This window comes from Simochromis diagramma, unplaced genomic scaffold (genome assembly GCF_900408965.1).
Source record: "Simochromis diagramma unplaced genomic scaffold, fSimDia1.1 OVJJ01000466.1, whole genome shotgun sequence".
NCBI classification, from domain to species: Eukaryota; Metazoa; Chordata; class Actinopteri; order Cichliformes; family Cichlidae; genus Simochromis; species Simochromis diagramma.
The window spans coordinates 2,619,566-2,638,246 of NW_024387287.1; the positions used below are offsets into that span (position 1 = coordinate 2,619,566).

At 43.0% G+C, this 18,681-nt stretch overlaps 1 pseudogene; it reads left to right on the forward strand.

The window, feature by feature from the left end:
• The first annotated feature begins 3,850 nt into the window (after positions 1 to 3,850).
• LOC120716283 lies at positions 3,851 to 18,608 on the forward strand (annotated as a pseudogene).
• The last annotated feature ends 73 nt before the right edge of the window (positions 18,609 to 18,681 follow it).

The window sequence follows — 18,681 nt, forward strand, 5'->3', positions numbered from 1 at the left end:
CCACTCCCCCACTCCCCTCCCTCCAGAATTCCTACTTAACAGCCTAATATACATATGAATGACTAGCCAGTTTAGCTTCCACTTACACCATTTGACTGCTCTCCGGGTTTTATAGGTAGAAACGCAAAATGATGGCTCCGCGGGGGTTTAAGTGTTCTAACACAGTAGCAACGTGTTTCACCTGTAGAAAAAGTTTAGGTAACATAATATTTACAGGTTTTCCACAAAGTTTACAGCAAATGACTCGAAATACGGGTGGCCTAAAGGCTAAAGGATGTTTCTTTTTCACTGGAGTACCACAACGGATTGTGCTCAGTCCCATTTCTTTGTATTTCTACACCAGGTCTTTTGTTTTATTTATCTGTATGGGTGACCTCTGTCACCAGTTATCATGCTAATGATACTAGCTTATTTCCACAGGAGGTACGTACCCCCAGTTTGTGCCAGGGATCTAACAACATTAATAAAATTTCTGCCACGTTTAAATATAATATAATATATAATAATTAGTTTACCCAGATGGTAAAAGTGTTTGGTTAGGCAGTTATAGAGTAATGTAAGACTGCACAATGCAACCCAGCTGTTTTATTTTGCATTTTGATTTTGAAAAGATAATACAGATTTTACATGAATAATTAAAAACATTCACTGAAATAATCAGGACATTTCTTGATAAATAAAAGTTTGTCTCTAAGAATTAACTTGTGACATTTTGGGCTTTTACTGAGCTACTTCTTAATCTTGCCACATCCCACATTGGCAGTATTCCTGCGTATGAGTCACTGGTGAGTGACTCACCAATTAGGTCTGTAAAATTTTAGATCAATGACACAGCTAATCTTGGGGCCCGGCCAGCCCGAAGAGGAGACATGGGCCCATCCTCCCGCAGGCCCACCACCCGCAGGAGGCGACATAGGGGTCGGGTGCATTGTGTGGCCGGGTGGCGGCCAGGAGCGGAGGCCCTGGCGGACTGACCCCCGGCTGCCAAGACTGGCAATAGGGACATGGAATGTCACCTCTCTGGTGGGGAAGGAGCCTGAGTTAGTGCGTGAGGTTGAGGTACCGGCTAGATATAGTCAGGCTCACCTCTACGCATGGCTTGGGCTCTGGAACCAGTCTCCTGGAGAGGGGCTGGACTCTGTCTCAGTCTGGAGTTGCCCCTGGTGAGAGGCGGCGGGCTGGGGTGGGTATTTTAATATCCCCTCGGCTTGCTGCCAGTACGTTGGGGTTTTTCCCGGTGGATGAGAGGGTTTGTTCCCTGCGCCTTAGGGTCGGGGAACGGGTCCTGACTGTCATCTGCGCTTATGCGCCGAGTGGCAGTTCGGAGTACCCAGCCTTCTTAGAGTCCCTGGGGGGTGGGGGGGTGGGGGGGGTGCTCCACCTGGAGACCTGGAGGGGCGTGATTGGGAGGAACGGCCTCCCTGATCTGAACCCGAACAGTGCTTTGCTATTGGACTTCTGTTCGAACATAAGAGTGTCCATAAGTGCACGTGGCACCGGGACGCTCTAGGCCGTAGGTCGATGATCGATTTTGTAATCGTATCACCAGACCTGCGACCATATGTTCTGGACACTCGGGTAAAGAGAGGGGCTGAGCTGTCAACTGATCACCACCTGGTGGTGAGTTGGATCAGGTGGCGGGGGAGGACGCTGAACAGACCTGGTGCACCTAAACGCGTAGTGAGGGTGTGCTGGGAACGTCTAGCAGAGGCCCCAGTCCGCGAGATCTTCAACGCACACTTCCGGCAGAGCTTCAACAGCATTCCGAGGGAGACTGGGGACATTGAGTTCGAATGGACCATGTTCAGCGTCTCCATTGCCGAAGCTGCTGCATTGAGCTGCGGCCGCAAGGTGGTTGGTGCCTGGTGGTAATCCCCGAACCAAATGGTGGACACCAGAGGTGAAGGGAGCCATCATGCTGAAGAAGGAGTCCTATCGGGCTTTGTTAGCCTGTGGGACTCCGGAGGCAGCCGACAGGTATCGACAGGCCAAGCGGAATGCGGCTCGGGCAGTGGCTGAAGCAAAAACTCGGGTGTGGGAGGAGTTCGGAGAGGCCATGGAAAAAGACTTTCGGACTGCCTCGAAGAGATTCTGGCAAACCGTCAGGCATCTCAGGATGCTCTACCTGCACTGTGTATAGTGCTGGCGGAGCGCTGCTGACGTCGACTGAGAAAATTGTCAGGCGGTGGAAGGAATACTTCGAGGACCTCCTTAATCCCACTGACACGTCTTCCGAGGAGGAAGCAGAGTCTGGGGATGAGGGGAATGACCCGCCAATTTCCGGGGGCGAGGTCACTGAGGCAGTTAAACAACTCCTTGGTGGCAGAGCCCCTGGTGTTGATGAGGTCCGCCCCGAGTTCCTGAAGGCTCTGGACGTTGTAGGGCTGTCCTGGTTGACACGCCTCTGCAATGTTGCGTGGAGATCAGGGGTAGTACCTGTGGACTGGCAGACCAGGGTGGTGGTCCCCATCTTTAAGAAGGGGGACCGGAGGGTGTGTTCCAACTACAGGGGGATCACACTCCTCAGCCTCCCTGGGAAAGTCTATGCCAGGGTGCTGGAAAGGAGAGTTTGTCCGCTAGTCGAACCTCGGATACAGGAGGAACAATGCGGTTTTCGTCCTGGTCGCGAAACGCTGGACCAGCTCTTTATCCTCTCGAGGATACTTGAGGGTGCATGGGAGTTTGCCCAACCAGTCTACATGTGTTTTGTGGACTTGGAGAAGGCATTCGACCGTGTCCCTCGGGGTGTCCTGTGGGAGGTGTTGCGGGAGTATGGCCCATTCGTCTGGCCCATTGCTACGGGCCATTCGATCCCTATACAACCGTTGTAAGAGCTTGGTTCGCATTGCCGGCAATAAGTCGGACTCGTTCCCGGTGGGTGATGGGCTCCGCCAGGGCTGCCCTTTGTCTCCGGTTCTGTTCATAATTTTTATGGACAGGATTTCTAGGCGCAGCCAAGTGGCGGAGGGCTTTCGCTTTGGTGGCCTCAGAATCTCATCTCTGATTTTTGCGGATGATGTGGTTCTGTTGGCTTCATCGGGTGAGGGCCTCCAGCTCGCACTGGAACGGTTCGCAGCCAAGTGTGAAGCAGCGGGAATGAGGATCAGCACCTCCAAATCTGAGGCCATGGTTCTCAGCTGGAAAAGGGTGGAGTGCCCACTCCGGGTCGGGGATGAGTTCCTGCCCCAAGTGGAGGAGTTCAAGTATCTCGGGGTCTTGTTCGCGAGTGATGGGAGAAGGGAGCCGGAGATCGACAGACGGATTGGGGCTGCAGCTGCAGTAATGCAGACGCTGCACCGGTCCGTCGTGGTGAAGAGGGAGCTGAGTGTAAAAGCGAAGCTCTCAATTTACCGGTCGATCTACGTCCCTACCCTCACCTATGGCCACGAGCTGTGGGTAGTGACCGAAAGAACGAGATCGCGGATACAAGCGGCAGAAATGAGCTTCCTCCGAAGGGTGGCTGGCCTCTCCCTTAGAGATAGGGTGAGAAGTTCGGCCATCCGGGAGGGGCTCAGAGTAGAGCAGCTGCTGCTCCACATTGAAAGGAGCCAGCTGAGGTGGTTCGGGCATCTGACAAGGATGCCCCCTGGGCGCCTCCTGGGTGAGGTGTTCCAGGCATGTCCCACCGGGAGGAGGCCCCGGGGCAGACCCAGGACACGCTGGAGAGATTATATCTCTCGGCTGGCCTGGGAACGCCTTGGTGTTCCCCCGGATAAGCTGGAGGAGGTGGCTGGGGAGAGGGAGGTCTGGGCCTCTTTGCTTAGGCTGCTGCCCCCGCGACCCGGCCTCGGATAAAGCGGATGAAGATGGATGGATGGATGGACACAGCTAATCTTCATCTTTTTCCATCTTTTGTCTAGGTCACCGCACTCTCTACATTGGGGTTCACGTTCCTCTAGGCAGGAGGTCGCACCGACGACATCGTCACCATGGACACAGACACAGGAAGAGGTCCAAAGAGAGGGATTCCACAGCTGAGGATGGAAGAGAATCCCCATCACACAGTAGGTTTTGGTTCTAAAATGCTGATTTAGATTACACATTTTTACAGAACCTGGGTTATGTGCTTCTAATCCATGTCTTCCAGTGGTACTCAAATTCTTAATTTCTTTGGCATTTTTCTTCTTTTCTGTGCTTGTCTTCCACCTATCAAACTTGCTGCAGCAGACACACCAGCTCAGAGGGTGCAGTTTCTGTTGGGGACTGAGGATGGCGATGAGGAACACATCCCCCACGCCCTGTTCACTGAGCTGGACGAAATCTGCCTCAGGGAGGGTGAGGATGCTGAATGGAAGGAGACAGCAAGGTGCGCCTTTGTATTTTTTCTCCCCTGTTGTGCTTGAGACTTTGAATTGTTTCTATCTAAATAAAAGCTTATTAAATGATGTGACCAGACGACTATGAGTTAGCAATGTGATAAAACATAACGTACACATCAAAACTAAAAAGAAAATACAAGGCAAAATCAAGGAATTTTTTTGTGTGTTTTCTTTTGGTTGCAGGTGGCTTAAGTTTGAGGAAGACGTTGAGGATGGTGGTGAGCGGTGGAGTAAACCCTATGTAGCCACTCTGTCTCTACACAGTCTCTTTGAACTTCGAAGCTGCATCATGAATGGCACTGTGATGCTGGATATGAGGGCAAACTCACTGGAAGAGATTGCAGGTAAACACTAGATGAAGTGATTTTTAAAAGGGTTTATGCGACCTTCATGGCACAAAAACATGCAGCAGGCACATTTGTTCAAAATAAAAACATAATAAAAACATAATAAAAAAAAACAATCCCAGCTAAAACCTCATCTTTAGACTCGTGTTTGGTTAACTTTTTGTTTTTATGTTGGCTTTTGTTGTGAAGCTCTTCGTGGTGTTTCTCTTGAAAGCTTCTTTGCTCAAGTACTTAATATACTCGAGCCACTCTCCCAGTGTCAAGCTCTATTTTTGGACCACACTTTGTCAGTCTCTGGTACAACAGTTTTCTCATGTTCCTTCTTTCTGATGTTGCTTGTCAATTGGGATTTCCACACAGTTGCCCTCTTCTGCTCCTTGACAGCCACCTCTGTGTCTGGTTGCTGGCTCCTGTCTGGAACTAGAAGTCCCACGGGAACTTTGTGTTGGTGTTCTCAGCCACTTTTGATGGCATGTCCCATTGGGACATGGGGATTTCTAATCCATATGCAGCAAAGATGTTCCTGTACAATATCCCAGTGACTTGGTTATGCCTCTCAGCATATGCTGTCCCAGCTTGCATATTACTTCCTGCTACTATGCCTGCACAGACTTCTGCTTCTGTGCTGTGCTTCATGCTAGCCTTTTCCATCCACCAATAGAATGTCTTGATGTCAGCCACTGCCACTATCCATGATTAAGTACCAAATCCACCCTTTCCTGATCCAGATGCTCCACATGCTCTAGGCTTAGCCTCACTTGCTCTTCTGACTGTCCCTTGTTTCAGAATTGTGTACCAAAGCTTTTGTTGCTCCACACCTCTCTGAAACTTACTACCACTTTACCTCTGCCAGCTAAACTCTATTACATAATTTAAATCTAAGATCATAACCCAACTGTTCACAGCATATCACATGTATTTTTTTTTTATTATTTTAGCTGTTAATTGCTAAAGCATTATTTGCTAAAGCACAGAGATCCAAAGTGTAATTAAATAAATATTGTCTTCTTTGAATGATTGTTGAAAAAAAAATGAAACCAAGAAAGAGACTATTGAGTGAGCTCCATTGATTCATATCAACAGAGAGAGCGGTGCACTGAGCTGCAAATTCATTAAATCATCTCAATAGAAACCGCCTGCTTGACTTGATCCTCACTCTAACAGTTTACCCACATTGTGCGCAAACAGAATGATGGAGTATTTATACTGTACAATGCTTGACTAGCTGGCACGTTCCATTTCACATTGACCAGCACCTTTAAATCTACAGTAACCAAACACATCACAGTTCAGAGGTTACTCAGGATGAAGGATGAAGAAACTTTCCTTAATTTTAATTGTAGCTTACGGTATACTGCTGTAGATGCCATATGTTGTAATATAATGTTCATTCAGTGGTTTGACGTTTTGATGATCTGTTGATCTCATTCTCTTTGGGATATTTACACCAGCAGCACTACTCTGTTTTGGTCCTGGCAGATGGCCGCCCCTCCCTGAGCCTGGTTCTGCCGGAGGTTTCTTTTTATTAAAAGGGAGTTTTTCCTTCCTACTGTTGCTAAAGTGCTTGCTCATAGGGGGTCATATTATTGTTGGGTTAATGTATGTATTATTGTGGGGTCTACCACAACGACAAAGCGCTGTTGTCGTTGTGAATTGACGCTGTATAAATAAAATTGAATGGAATTTTAGGATTTTTCCTACATTGATAAGATTAGGAAATGGATTGTCATCTTTTTAACCAACCAGATGACAGGTTGCTGTATAACCATGATATGACCTCCAATTGAGTTTAAGTTGTTGTGTAGCAATTACACTCTTTTTTAGCAGGCCTTCATGGTACAACTCCTCACTGTAGTCTGCTTACTGATCCAACTCTCAGTTCTAAACCTATACTCAAGCAAATAATTTTAATTTCTATTTGCCATTGGCTTTTATACATTTTATTTTGCAACTGCTTATTAATTTGTGATCTTTGCATCATTTCCTGTTTTTGTATATTAAGGTTAGGGTCTCTTAATTATTAAAATCACCGATTTAATGGGTTTTATTGGGGTGGAGTCCAGGTTAGCATGCACCATAATATGCCAGAAGAAGTTCATCCACAAGGACAATACAGAGGACCATTTGATCTGCTTCAAACCGTGTTTTAGATTTAGAGGTCTTCAAACTGAATGCTTTATCTGATTGTGGTAAAAACTGTTCTGCTGCACAAATCTATTGTATGTAACCTGGTTTGGTGCGATTAAATCAGGTCATTTTTTGTTGGAATAATCAGCTTAGTATTGCTGGCTGCCACACAGCACCGGACACCAGTAGCCTTTGTGAATTCAACCATTTTAAGGGGTATTGCGTTAAACACAATGGCGTTTGTGTGTGTTTTCTTCCCTAGACATGGTTCTGGATCAGTATGAGGCATCTGGCCCTGTAGGTGAAGATGCCAGGAGAAAGATCCGTGAGGCTCTTCTCAAACAACACCATCACCAAAACCACAAAAAACTGGCCAACCGCATCCCTATTGTACGCTCCTTTGCTGATATTGGCAAGAAGCAGTCTGAGCCTCACTCCATGGACAAGAATGGTGAGCACAGAACATGTACAGGACACCCACACATACACCTGTCTGTAGATGAGACTGCAAGCTTTTCTGTACTCTGTAATGTCCTCAGCTACTCACGTGTTGATGTTGTAAACAAATATATGCAGTATGTTTCTGTTTAATGCTATTATCCTTTGCATGACGATCCAATAATTATCCCTCTCGACATGCTGTTTTACTGCTGTTTGATATCTCATTTTCTCCTCTTGTTTGTGTTTCTCCATGTTTGTGTATGTCTTTCTTCCTGTCTGCTGTATTTTGCATGCATGTGTGCATGCGTATATTTAACTTACCCAGTAAATGGCCTCTGTTATCACACTTTAAAATCTCCTAAATGTTCACCTGAAAAAACACTCCTGACGAGCACTTCACCCAGAAAGGCCTTTTCTTATAGGGCTTGTAGGCAGCGTGTTTCTTGTGTGTTATGCTTGTCCACTCCTTCTTCACCTTTGAGCTCCAGCAGGGGCTTTGATCACATGACTCCAGACATGGTCTTTGGTGAAAACAAAACCACATGTCTTAGTGTCCTTTAGGCAGTTGCACAAGGCTACTGCCCCATCTTACTGGAAGACACACATCAGGAAATCTGCACGGGCAACAAGATATCCTGTAGGCTGATTAGAAAGTCTGTAGACAGTAGTAGTGGTATAAAAAGAACGTGCTAAGGATAGGAGAGTAACATTGTGATTGGTTGGATATGGCTGGTTAATAATCATGACAAAAAGAAAAGAAAAGCTCAACATTCTTCAGTTCAAGCAGTTTTCTCCCTGTCCAAGGCTCACTGTCAAAATGTTCTTCCAGCTTTTCTACTGTTGAGGCTTCAAAGTGAAGCAATATAAAGAGTTGAAATGTTTACGTTGTTGCGGTTTTGTGAGTTTTTCCACATCTGGGAATAGACTTAATTGAACTGCAGAATCACAAAAGTTTCTATAATACTCTCCCCTCCTTGTCACTGTCATCAATATGTTTCTTAAACAGAAACCATAAGAACTTGTAGAGCAACTCTAAAAAACAGTCAGTAATGACTAACTGCAGTAAATGCTCACTAGTCTTTATTTTGCTGCTTTTGGGGATCAGCTTTTATAAAGAAATGTTCAAACATTTCTTTATAAAAGCTGGGAAATACACTTGTGCTCCTTTTTGGCAACTGAATAAAACACGGACACTGCTTTTGAATAAATGATATGCTAAAATGATTCCTTTAAAGGAGGAGTTCAGCATAATATCATTGTTACTTCTGTCTATTAAAAATGAGTCCAAAGCCCACAGGCTGTTATCTTCCCTTGTCGGAAAGGCTGGAAACAGTGAAACAACTTGGATTATAAATGTTACAAATTAATATGTTAATTGTAGATTAAATAAATATTGTATAGCGCATTAATCAATGGGCTTTATCAAAATGTGGTGATGGGAGTGTTGTAGGCCAGGAGCCAGCTGTGAGCCACACTAGTTTCCATATTAAAGCTACAGTTTCTTAGCTATAGTGTCGTATCGAACAGATATACATTTCATTGCTGGAACTCCTTTAAAAGCAGCACCATAGCACACTCACTTAAAGAGTTGACATTCTGAGCAAGGCATATTTTTAGCTTTTTTCTTTAACTGTTTTCATTAATGCCCACAGTTGCAAGGTGAAATCTTTGACTTAAATAAAACAAAACGAATAAGGTGCTTTAAATGAGCACTGGTTAACTGATGCACATAAATCTGAACTGGAAGTTAAAGATTGCACCTTATTTTAAACTCTCTTTAAATGGTCTAGCAACAATTTATATATTGAGCTTTAACTCACCAGGTACACTCTGAAAATGGGTACAATATTATTTGTTTCATCACTGGGGCCAAACCTTTTGTCCTCAATAAAGACTCAGCACCTACAACAAAAGGGACCAGTGCTGTAACCCTTTTTCAGAGAATGTAACTGTACCCTGTAGTCACTCCCTGGAAATCTCTGTCTTTGTGTGGGAAAGAGGTATTGGGATAGGATGAGCCCCTGTGAAAACTGATGTTGGTTTCCTGCTCTACCTGACAGGGCAAACAGTCTCACCTCAGTCCCAGCCAGCCAACAATGAGGGCAAACAGGACGTCAGCCGAGAAAACAGCACTGTTGACTTCAGCAAGGTTAGCTACCAGACCCACCACTGATCCTGCTGTTTATCTACGGGCATTGATAGCTGGACACATAAGTAGTGCTGTATATTTAACCAAGCCTGGGTTACATACGAAATCACAACCTTCTTACCCTGGGAAACTGAGTGGAATTTAACAGGAGTACTTCTTTCTTCTCAGAGCCTGATTCTTGCTGTGTTGTTGATTCTCATTTATAAGATGTTCAGTACGACTGCATCTACATCACTGTGTTTTTAAAGCAGACCAATAAACATTTTTACTTATAATAATGTGGTGGTTTTCTTTTTCTTTTACAGATTGACCTCCACTTCATGAAGAAATCCCACCTGGTGCTGAGGCATCCAATGTGCTGGTAGGGGAGCTGGAATTCCTAGAGCGCCCTGTGGTGGCCTTTGTCCGCCTAGCTCCTGCTGTACTGCTAAATGGCCTGGCTGAAGTTCCCATCACCACCAGGTAATAAACAAATTGTTGGCAAAGCCCTTAACTTGCCTCTGTCTCCTTCTTCCTTTATTCTGTGTGAAGGCTGGATAGATGAGCCGGTTAACCTTTGAATTTCTCATTAAAAAAGGATTTGACTTTTACCAAAAACCTTTTGTTCTTTGTCTTGTGCAGGTTTCTTTTCATCTTGCTTGGCCCTCTGGGGAAAGGTCCACAGTATCATGAAATTGGCCGGTCTATTGCTACACTGATGACTGATGAGGTGAGGCAAGAATCTGAAGAAAGTAGCAGGTGTTTAATGCTGTGTTTTAGGATATTTTTCCTCATGCAGTGATTCTAGGCACAGTGAGATAAAACGCAAAAAGCTTTCTAGATTATAGGTTTTTACTATTAAAGTGGAATTGCTTGTGTATGTGAAATAATGTTTAATTTAATTATCATAAACATTATCTCCTTAGTTGATCAAATACAGTAGAGTAGGAATAGGAACGCAAACTGCAATCAGGATAGTCCCAATTCTAAAAAGTTGGAATATTATGTAAAATGTGAATAAAAACAGAATGAAATGGTTTACAAATCTCATGAACCAATTTTTATTTTTTACAGTTAAAAAATAGAAAACAAAAATTGCATAAACTACAACATTTTAACATCTTACTCTCTAATGAAAAACATTAGCTCATTTTTGATTGATATAAACAATTTCTCAAATCAAACAGGTTCTCAGTCATCCAGGTCATCGTAGTCAAGAGCTTGGAAAGAAAAGCGTCTGGACTTCTTTAAATAGCTTGAAGACGTTTCACCTCTCATCTGAGAGCTTCTTCAGTTCAGAACTGAAGAAGCTTCATTCATGAAAAGAAGCTTCTCGGATGAGAGGTGAAACGTCTTCAAGCAACTTAAAGAAGTCCAGACGCTTTTCTTTCCAAGCTCCTTTGACAACAAGTTATAATGGTTCAGGTCTCAGACAATTCTTTGAAGAGTCTGATGTACATTATAAATGTGTAAGTTCAGCCAGACTGAGGAAAAATGGCTGTGTGTTCTAAAACTTCAATTCGTCTAAACTGCATTGTGAGCATTTTGTGGGAAGCTTTGTTCCAAACATTTTTTGTAACATTTTACAAATATGTTTATAATACACACATTTGTCTTTTGTTTTTAGCTGTCATACTGTCATGCCTTTTAAGTCAAGGAATCACATATTTGATGGGCTGAGGCTCACCACTCTGTAGGAGAAGCTTTTTACATGGATAATTTTACAAAAGCATCCATCCATCCATCCATCCATCCATCCATTTTCTAGAAAATCATGCATTGCAAGTTTAAGATGTCAAGATTAAAGTCATTGGAATGGAAAGTGTTAACTAAAGCATCTTAAAGTTGTTCTCAGTAATGGAGTAAGTGTCTTTTTCCAAATCTGCCTTAACACATACCATGATCCTTGGGTGGTTTCTTAGTTATTCTGGGTCAAATACTCACATTTGTATCCTGAACCTAGAAAAATCAACGTGAGATTTGCTTTCTGTTCTTATACGTGATATTAGTGTAGCTTGGGGAGTTGAGAAGCTTCAATAAATAAAGCCCAACTACCCACTTCAGCGTTGCTTTTCTATATCTGAGCCTGACCTTTGACTTATGTCAAAAAAGCAAGGAAAAACATCAACAACAAAAAGCCTTTGGGAATCAGTAAACTATGACATGAAAACCTTGACAGGAGATTTCCCACAGTGTAGCTATGAGCTAATGTTACATGCCATCATCTGAGCCAGATGTTATCTCTTTTTTCCCCTTGTCTGTTGGCAGCAGTCCTTTGGGATGCATGAAAACAGAAGGCAGAGATGTTAACCTACATCATATATGGAAATGGATTGAATGTGTCACTATAATTTGCTTTCGTGCCAGTGCAAACAAGAATGATACTGTTTTTCATATATTCTTTGGATAAAAAAAATAAACATTAGACAACAGAAATTGGAGCATGAATGTGTCTTATTCCTCTGTAGATTCACTGGATGCTGTTGTTGTGAATGAAGTTAGGTTATAAATAATAATTTGCTGACTGTATTGCTGGTATGCTATATGAGTTTACATTTCATTAGGTTATATTTAATCTGCCTCTCCGCAGATTTTCCATGATGTTGCTTACAAGGCCAAAGACAGGAATGACTTGGTGGCAGGCATTGACGAGTTTCTGGATCAGGTGACAGTGTTACCCCCAGGAGAGTGGGACCCCTCCATCAGAATAGAGCCCCCTAAAAATGTGCCCTCCCAGGTAAACAGTGAGTAAAAATGACAGTTTTTTGGGACTTTAATCCGAGCACCTATGCAGAGTTTTAAAGTCTGTGTGCACATAATGATTTTTTTTCACAAATATCCGTGAGTCCCTTCTGTGACCTACTGCCTGACAAGAATTTTTAAACATCTGTGTTCTCCTCTAATCTCTACTGCGTTGTACTCTGCGCGTTGATGCGACTCCCCAGGGTTCTGTTCTCAATCCTCTCCAAAGCATTAGTTATTTCCCTCCATTAGTTATTCTGGTCTACTCTGAAAAGAGAGAGGCCATCTTGAAGGGAAATTTTTAGTCATACAGAAGAAACATTTTGAAAAAATACAGATGTTGTTTCAGGTATTGTTTTCCATTTCTCTTTATCATTAGGCTCCTGCAGTGGATTAATGACAGACCACTGAGCAATTAGATTGTTATACTGATGAGCTCAGAATATGATCCATAAGAATTTAATTATTTGACTTTTTAAAATTATATTGTACCAAATGCAGTCTATTTGGTGGAGATTTGATTCCAACTAAGAGTTATAGTGATGTGGGCAGCAGACAGCTGACTGACAGTGATCTTAAACACACAGGAAAAGCGGAAGATTCCCCCAGTTCCCAACGGAAGTGACAGATCTTGGAGAGTCTGGGGAGCACGGAGGGCATGGTGGCCCAGAGCTCCAGCGCACTGGGAAGTAAGTGTCAGAGAGAAAGATCATGATTTGCTGTGTTTTGAGAGCCCTGATCTCTCAAAACTGCTTTTTGTGCCTGGAACCTTCCTGTCGCCTGTGAGCCTCCTTCCAGTCCTCAAACTGTAAATTTAGTTCTCTTAAGAGGCAGTGCCCTACTTGCCTATTATTCCTCATACATCAATTCCACACTGAGACCTTTTGTTTAGGTTCTAATTCATTATCAGCTCATACAAATAGTGTGCTGTGACTTTGACCACCACCACCAAAAGAAAATTCTTCATCTGCTGTTTAAGAAGATTGGAAGCTTCCTGCACCTTTCTGCACTCCTTCCTGGATGTGTCCATCTTTCTGTAGTCCTTCCTGGATGTGTCCATCTTTCTGTAATTATTCCTGGATGTGTCCATCTTTCTGTAGTCCTTCCTGGATGTGTCCATCTTTCTGCAGTCCTTCCTAGATGTGTCCATCTTTCTGCACTCCTTCCTGGATGTGTCCATCTTTCTGTAGTCCTTCCTGGATGTGTCCATCTTTCTGTATACGTTTCTAGTTGTGTCCATCTTTCTGCACTCCTTCCTGGATGTGTCCATCTTTCTGTAGTCCTTTCTGGATGTGTCCATCTTTCTGCACTCCTTCCTGGATGTGTCCATCTTACAATTTTGTCTTAGAGTGTGTTGGTGCACTTTTGGAAACCCTTATGTTTAGTAGAAATCCAACAACAAAAGGCCATTTGGGTTCAGGTTGGGCAGGCCAATCCTCCCAGTCACATCCTTGTAGGTCAAATCAGATGGGACGTATAAGCACTGATGCAAGAATTCAGGGAAGCAAACCTCTCATCCCCTGGGGATAAGACTAACATATAGGCACTGAATCCTGGAGAGGCCGACTGTACGTAGCCAATACCTTGGACTCCTTCCTCACCAGAGGGATGATGTTTCATCTAACTAAAGCCAGTTTCAGCAATCAAGCCGCCAAGGGCCCATGCTTTATTTATTTACCTTATTTTATTAATAGTTTTTTAATGAGTCTGAAGTCTCAGCAATGAACACCTGATAATATAAGCATGAGATCTCAAAATATGAATTTAGTTTTTACTTTCATATGCCTTCAAAACTGTTTTTGAGATTAGATGAGATTTAAAGAAGGGATTAAAAATGAAGATTATCATCTTGTTATCGCCCCAGAAAAAATCCCTGATGACAATAAATGATTCAATTTATTGCCATCAGGGATTTTTTTAACCCAAGCTTGAAAGAATAAGTGAGAGTGCAGCACCCAGGAAGGGTTTAGCGGCAGAAGAGTGAGTGATGTACGTCTGCTTAGCTGCGGTATACTGCGGTACAGACTCTTATGCCAACTAAGATTGGCTGGAAACCCAGGCTCAGCTATCTGGCTGCTTAGCCTGAAATAAGAACAACAGCCCACCAACTTGCGCGCTTGCCACACCAACCACCTCCAGATTGTTCCCCACCATCCCAGTCCACAGCAGCAGTAGAGCCTGCTCATTGTGATTGAAAGTATACAAAGATAGAGCCATGAGTCAACACAATCACTCATATGGATGCACGGAGTTACAGTAATTTTAGTGTTGGTGCCCTGAAAATAACTTGTTTAAAGGCATGTTGATGTTCTTATGAATCTTACAATATCTTACAATAAGATGTAAGATAAGTTGCTCTTTGTTACCTTTATGCGTATGTGCAGCTCTTTCATAAAATCCCATTTTCTCCACAGGTTTTGTGGTGGGTTGATGTTGGATGTCAAAAGAAAGGCTTCTCACTACCTTTCTGACTACACAGACGCTGTCAGTCTGCAGTGTCTAGCCTCATTTCTCTTCCTCTACTGTGCCTGCATGTCCCCTGTGATCACCTTTGGAGGACTCTTGGGTGAGGCTACAGAGGGGCGTGTGGTAAGATCATTGTTATTTTTTTCTCAAGCCTTTATAAACACGCCCCAAAAGCATCTCTTTACATTCAAGAACAATATACACAATCATCTGCACACCGCATCAAACTCAAAGCCTTTGAAACCAGTAGATGAATGAAGGAATTTGAAGGATTTGATCTCATCAAAAATTTTCTTTAAGCACCATCACCAGGTCAAAGCTCACATGTCCTCCTTTATTTAGTTTTATGACAAAAATGATATTACCTTGAGAGACAGTTGGATCCTCCAGATCACATTCATGCATCTCCAGCTATGTGCTGGTAGTCCATTTATCCATAGTCAGATTGGATAAATGACCAGTTTATTGGTGCTTCCGGCCAAAAGCGCACAGCTACAGATGTTCTTTATATGCAGTGAGATGTATTTTTAACACATATCCAAAGCAGTTTCAAAACAGTTTCTAAAGATGACTTTTACTGATGCTTCTGTGTAGCAAAGGTTTTTATTGGACACAGGCACTGACAAAGCTCTTTGGCTTTTTTTCCCCAGGCAAGCCTCACTTATGTTGTCTGACTTCCTGTTGGCTCCTTGCATGTGTGAACAGGATAAAGTTAGCGTTATAGCTTATATGATAGTAAATGCTGATTTAAACTAGAACACTCCAAATACAACATGTGTTTGACTAAATGAATCAGAGCATTATTGCGTGTGTTTCCAGAGTGCTATTGAATCCTTATTCGGGGCTTCCATGACTGGAATAGCCTACTCTCTTTTTGCTGGGCAGCCTCTCACCATCCTGGGCAGCACAGGGCCTGTTCTTGTCTTTGAGAAGATCCTCTTTAAGTTCTGCAAGTAGGCTATTCACTACACCTTTGTGCTTTTTTTATATATTATGTTTCTGTTTATTTGATAGGTGTGTGTGTGTTTTATGCTTCAGTTGAAATGTCATATTGAATTATGTATCCTGCTTTTCTGCCACTGCTATGTTTTTCTGTGTTTTTTGTGTCCGTCAGGGAATACGGCCTCTCCTACCTCTCCCTGAGGACCTGTATTGGCCTGTGGACAGCCTTCTTCTGTCTGCTGCTGGTAGCCACGGATGCCAGCTCGCTTGTCTGTTACATCACACGCTTCACCGAGGAAGCTTTTGCTGCACTGATCTGCATTATCTTCATCTATGAGGCCCTGGAGAAGCTACTTCACCTGGGGGTGCATTACCCCATCAACAAGAACAACAACCTTCAGAAACTCACGTTGTACTCGTACGTACATTTTAGTTACAGCTCATGCACGGTGTGCTTAACTCAGCACATGTGCTCAAGTCTTTTGCTGTGTCAAGAAACGGCAGATGGTACAGCACTGTTTCGGGCATGCTGTTCATTTTTTTCAGACATGGATTGTGCTTTATGATGAATAATCCCATGTTGAGTGTGTGTCAGGATGGATCATCGTGCTTTAAGCTGGCTAGTGGCTATGTCAGGCCAAAAGCTCCTTCTGTGAGTTTCTATTCTGGTGTAGTGGACAGCAGGGTAGGCTGACATTTAGTTTCGATAAATGCCAGCAGAATGAGTTAAGCTCAGAAAAATGTTACCAACAACTCCACACAGTGTTTTTACGACATATTATGAGTGAAACAAGCATTCAGTGAGGCTTAAGCATTTTAACCTTGAGAAACTCTAGTGTAACACTAACAATCACAAAAACATAACAAATCCAAGGAACCAATCTCACCAAGTTTTAGACTTAGAAGACAGTTTATTTAATGTGATGAATCATTTAAAAGATGAACCAGGTTCCAGGTATGAAAAGTGAAGCCATTTCAATTTCATTTGAAATTGAAATGGCTTCACTTTTCAGTTTCAGTTTTATTTTATTTATACAGCCCTAAATCACAACAACGGTCACCTCAAGTAACTTCATATTGTAAGGTAGATCCTACAATAATACATACAGAGAAAAACCCAACAATCATGAGCAAGCACTTTTTCTGTTAAAACTCCCTTTAACAGGAAGAAACCTCCAGCAGAACCAGGCTCAGGGATGGGCAGCCATCTGCTGTAATCGTTGGGGTGAGAGAAGGGAAGACAGGATAAAGACATGCTGTGGAAGAGAGACAGAGATTAATGACAAGTATGATTTGGTGCAGAGAGGTCTATTAATACATAGTGAGTGAGAAATGTGACTGAAGAGGAAATACTCAATGCTTCATAGGAATCCCCCAGCTGCTACACCTATTGCAGCATAACTAAGGGAGGATTCAGGGTCACCTGGTCCAGCCCTAACTATATGCTTTAGCAAAAAGGAAAGTTTGAAGCCTAATCTTGAAAGTAGAGATAGTGTCTGTCTCCTGAATCCAAACTGGAAGCTGGTTCCACACAAGAGAGGCCTGAAAACTGAAGGCTCTGCCTCCCATTCTACTTTTAAATACACTAGGAACAACAAGTAAGCTGCAGTTTGAGAGTGAAGTGTTCTAATGGGGTGATATGGTACTACAAGGTCATTAAGATATGTAGAAGTCTGTACAAAGAAAACATCTATTCTAAATGAATTTATGATACCTGTAAACACTTTTCTTGGTTTTCTAGTTTCAGGTCTTTAATAGAGAATGATATTCATTTTGTAACTTATGACCACATTTAGTTAAAAAATTCAACGGGTTTGATGCGTTTTAATATTAGGTCAAGGGTCAGTGGTGGAGGGCTGGGCAATAGGAAATAATTTGTGTATGCTTGGATGTGTACAGTTACATCTCAGCCATTTTAAGCTGTACATTGATATTAATGTCGTATTCTACATTTGCTTTGCTACGTCATATAAAAGCGACTAAAGATTAATTTCATTCAATCCTTTAGTTGACTTTAAGGTCTAGAAAGGCTCTTTTTTTTTTAAGAAGAAATCATGGCCTTCTCTGCTAGGTGGCGCCAGAACATATTAAATACAAATACACAAAATACACAGCCACCGCTAATGAACTGCAGATAGAGTATATTTATCTTGGCCTGTTGTGTTTACTCAAGAAAATTGAATCTATTTATCCTCCTCCTATAGATGTTCTTGTGTGGAACCTAGGGACCCCAGCAATGAGACTCTGCACTTCTGGGAGGAGAGAAACATCACTGCTTCGCAGGTCAACTGGACCATGCTGGAGGTCACGGTAAGAATAAAATTATAGCAAAACACTTGCATACATACATATATATGTATATGTCTAAAATAATGCCTGATGCAGAGGAGAAGAAAGGCCGGACCTAGACAGAAACTGTTCATTCAGCAATGAAACATAACACCACACATGTTGTGTTGTACTCAGCCCTTACTTTGTTACATAAACATAATAAGACTAGGCAGGGATTAGGATCATGTGGGCAGTATTTTATGGTATCTAGCTGTGCAAAATGAGGGTGTAGATGCAGTGTAAGGAATGATGTCACTTATCAGTCACGCTGGTGGCAGCGCGCTGCACCACTCCTACACATGTTAGATGTGGCAGTCAGGTGAGGCCTCTGCTGTATGCAAGTGATGAATCATGCACTACAGGGATAGTAAAGAAAATGAGCAGTGAATGTGTCTGACTTTTGGTAGTCAGAATTTTCTAATTCATTAATGACACTGACATCCATCATTGCCATTATCCCCACTGTAACTCTAATCATTTTTTATTGGCATCATTATCCCTGCTTTCCTCCTTCTCCTGCTCACACCCTGTTTCTCACGACCACCGCCATCATCATCATCATCATCATCATCACTGTGTCCTCTGGGGTCAGTAGGAGTGCGAGATGTTGCATGGGGAGTTTGAGGGGAGCGCCTGTGGTCCCCATGGCCCGTACATCCCTGACGTCCTGTTCTGGTGCGTGGTCCTGTTCTTCTCTACTGTCCTTATGTCTGCTTTTCTCAAGGAGTTCAAGACAAGCCGGTACTTTCCAACCAAGGTACATATGTTTTATCCAATTATTTTAAATGTCTGTATTTGGTAACTTATGCTGCCATCAGTTGGTTGTGTTAGGACACAG